The 4,174-nt window shown below is 45.3% G+C and overlaps 1 pseudogene; it reads left to right on the top strand.

Annotated features, from left to right (window-relative positions):
* Nucleotides 1-689: 689 nt before the first annotated feature.
* LOC123142333 (uncharacterized) lies at nucleotides 690-3,790 on the top strand (annotated as a pseudogene).
* The last annotated feature ends 384 nt before the right edge of the window (nucleotides 3,791-4,174 follow it).

The following is a 4,174-nucleotide window of genomic DNA, read 5'->3' as shown; positions in this document are numbered from 1 at the left end:
GATGGATGTGTCAGGTCAAATATGTATATATGATTAAGGGGAGTGGTGTGTTTCTCAGGTTTACATTGCAATGACCACTGTTCCAATGAACACGAACTGAACTTATAATTATACACTAGGCCCGCATGATTCGGTTTTATATAAATTCAGTTTTGTGTTTTGGCTACACATTTCTTTCGGCGCAGACCTGTCCCTCTGTTTGGTTAGTATGAGGTGTGCCCTTTCAGGAACCAGCATTGTGTTGTGCCACAGCTGTTTATGTTTATATAGTTTCTAACTTCCAGCTACAGCGGTTTAAGTATCCACATGTTGCAAAAGAAAAGATTATCCACGTTCAGTATCTGACATACAAACTCAGTTCTTTTCTCCACACTGATTCACATTCAGTAATCAGCTTGTTTCTTACAGCTAGCTCCGTTTAGCTATATTTTGTTGCAGTTAATGATGCATCTACAGTCCCTTCTATGTTTTATGAAACAAAAACATGGATAATGTGAAAACATGTTTCATGACAAATTTAGTGAGCAATTGCTGGTCTTAGCAAAAGCAGAACCTAAGGGATAAAGAAGTTGGGAAGGAGAGGAAACCACAGCCCAGGAGGAGAACGCAAACTCATAGAGATAGGGCTATTAGTGGATCTTGAAGGACTCAGAGGGCTCTCTCCCGGCTGGTGTCATTGAACGCCGTACATGGCCAGATTCCTTGCCTCCTCCACCTGTGTCGGTCTGATGCGCCACCCCATCTTGGGCACGACGAGGGTCACCGCCGCGGAGTTGGAGACCATATCCACATGGTGATCGACCCTTGCCTTGGTCACCCCCTCAGTGGTGGGTGAGCCGGAGCGGTGTCTGACAAAAACAAAGTGCGTGCCTGTACCTGTACGAAGCCGTACTCCATGCTGGCCTGGATGACATGGCTGAATGGTCTCATCTAATTCTATGTTTCCAAATCATGGTTGAACGAATTATGTGTTGTCAGCTCCATTGTTCCCCATGTTCATATTTTAAGAGTGATTTGGGAAGTATCAGTGTTCAGTGATGGTCCATCTTCAGATACGTGGACATGGGCAGTGACCTCATGCTCTGCTTCCACTGAGAAAGGCATGTAGCCTCAAACTCAGCTTACTCTTTGATTTTTTTCTTTGGAGAACTACTCCCCTTTCTACCTGGTGGATTTATTATTTTGTTAGCAAGAAATACATCTATTTTGATGTGATCTAGATTTGCTTCTTCTGGTCATTGGTTGATTTCGTTAGTCAAATTCTGCACTTGCTTCGCTTTTTTCTCATTGCTTCATGTCATTAGTTAATTTTACGCCTTGCAGTTAGCTGTTCATAGCTGCAGAATTGCACAGAGTTCCATCCAACAGTTTGCAAACTACTAGAAACAATATCATTTGGAAAATTTACAATTTCATGGTTATATTTTGCCTCTGTTCTATGTTCTTTCTTCTGCTTGTCATCTTGTTTACAGATTCTTTGTAGGTGCTTCCTTGTATTGGCGTTCTTGTGCTTTGGTTGTCAGATTGCCGCTGTTTAGTAAGAAATCCATCTATTTGAATCTGATCTAGATTTGTTTCTTCTTGTCATTGGTTGATTCGTTACTGAAATACTGCAGTTGCTTCTCTTTTCGCATTGCTTCATGTCACTAATTAATTTCACGCCTTGCAGTTGGCTGTTCATAGCTGCAGAACTGCAGCGAGTTCCATCCAAGAGCTTGCAAACTACTGGGAACAATATCATGTGGAAAATCTTGAGCGCTGTTCTAGGCTGAAGCATTCCCATTCTCTGCCGTCTGCTATAAATTTCTGAGTTCCTATGTTCCACCACGTCCATGACCATCAGATATCGCCAGCAAATCTTGAGCGATGTCAATACCTCTGCAACGTGACGTCTTCCCCAGCAAGTAGGCAGGCGTCGTAACAAAAATATAGTCAGAGAAAGCTGCTGTCAGTTTCTCATTCATTTCCAAAGTAACTGATTCCGGAATATTCCGCAACATAGCTACTGTATTGGCATTTATGTGAACAAATGTGAATAAATATTGAGCCTTTATGTCTGATGATGCATATTGAAATTTGGAGGTTCTAGACATAATTTTGAAGTAATTATGTCATTTCTTCAGCATTGTAAGTAAGCATTTCTCTCATGCTCGATAATTTGTGCTACAAGCTATGAAACACATCTTTGTTTTTTTCAACATTTTTTTTATGGGTAATGAAACACAGTCCGAGTCATGTTTAATTCTCGTTTTTTTTAAGAGTCCAAGACAAGAAACTCATTAACACAGAGAGCCCAATATCGACGATTGAAAAAATAAATCGAAGAGTTAGGCGGGCCTATGAAAATTTCGGTCCAATTAGAGCCCAGTGCTGAACCGAACGACAACAACCGAAAATTGCAGCCCATTCTCGCCGGCCCCCATTTCTTTCCTTCGCCTCCGAGAGCGCATCGTTTCCCATCTCCTCTCTTCACCCTCCGCCCCTGCCACATCCCCACTCCCTCGCCTCCTCTCCGCTGCCGCGGCCGCCATTTCTCCGAACCCCGCTGGATTCGCCGTCGAGGAGTACCTCGTCGACACCTGCGGCCTCACCCGGCCCCAGGCGCTCAAGGCCCCCCCGAAGCTCTCCCACCTCAACTCCCCCGCCAACCCAACGCCGTCCTCGCCTTCCTCGCCGGCCTCGGCCTCTCCGGCGCCGATGCCGCCGCCGTCGTCGCCAAAGATCCGCTCTTCCTCTGCGCCGGCGTGGAGAGAACCTTGGTCCCCGTCGTCGAAGGCCTCACCGGCCTCGGCCTGTCGCGTTCCGAGATTGGCGGCCTCGTCTCGCTTGTTCACCACTGCTTCCGCCGCAGAACCATCGTCTCCAAGCTGAAATACTACCTGCCCCTCTTCGGCTCATTGGACAACTTACTCCGGATGCTCAAGCGTGAAAACCACCTTCTGTCGGCCGACCTCGACAAGGTGGTCAAGCCCAATGCCGTGTTCCTGAGGGACTGCGGGCTAGGTGATTGTGATATTGCCAAGCTGTGTATCCATGGGCCGAGGATGCTCACAACCAACCCGGAGCGTGTTTGGGCCATGGTGGCATGCGCCGAAGGTATAGGCGTGCCCCGTGGTTCTGGGATGTTCAGGCAGGCACTGCAGGCTGTCGCATTTCTCAGCGAGGAGAAGATTGCCGCCAAAGTGGACTACTTGAAAAATACCTTCAGGTGGTCTGATGCCGAAGTGAGCATTGCTTTGCGCAAGTATCCGGGTGTGCTGAGGAAGTCAAAGGGATCTCTGAAGCGCAGGTCCGAGTTCCTGGTCTCTAAGGTGGGGCTGGAACCCGTGTACATTGCTCATCGATCAGATATACTTGCATATAGCATGGAGGGCCGACTCAGACCCCGGTACTATGTTATCAAGTTTCTCAGGCAAAATGGACTGCTAGATCGTGACTTGAGCTTACATACTGCGGTTAAGATGACCGAGAAGGTTTTTGTGGAGAAGCTCATATGCCCTCACAAGGAAGCCGCACCACACCTTGCTGAAGACTATGCAGCAGCTTGCAAAGGGGAATTACCAACTAATTTCAGATTTACATGAACAAAAAAAGGCTTTGGAAATTGGTTACAGCCTATGGCGCAACAAAGTTATCACCCTCCATGTAAACTGTTAGTACTCTCTGTTTCGGTGTTCTTTGCCTAGGTTGATGTTGGTTGTTTACTGTAGTATGCCTGTTACATGCTAGTTAGTCATTGCTAAATGCTAACTCCTTATGAAACTGATAATTTGATTCTTGAACCCCCATATATGTTGATGTTGTCATTTCTTAGAGAAGATCTCTGAGAAGTTCATGGACATATATTTGATTCTGACTTCCATTGAAGATCATGCAAATTGGATGTGTGGGTGGATCAATTTTGTATTGAAACCAGTACCCATGAAACCAGAAAGCAAATGATGTGTTGTTTTCCACCGAAATGTATCACCCTGCTGTTCGGATTCATAATTTTTTCTTAAAAAAGTTTTACTTGAGCAAAATTAATGGTTAAGATGCTAGATTTTTTCGCTGGTATTAGACTTGTGTTTTACTCATAAGTTCCAGCTAACTATCTCAAATAAAGGAAGATGGACCTAATTAATCTGATGTAAATTTTCTACTGCACTGGAACATAATATTGCAAGGCTGAATT

Source organism: Triticum aestivum, chromosome 6D, assembly GCF_018294505.1.
Source record: "Triticum aestivum cultivar Chinese Spring chromosome 6D, IWGSC CS RefSeq v2.1, whole genome shotgun sequence".
Taxonomy (NCBI): Eukaryota; Viridiplantae; Streptophyta; class Magnoliopsida; order Poales; family Poaceae; genus Triticum; species Triticum aestivum.
This window is presented reverse-complemented; position numbering and strand designations above follow the sequence as displayed.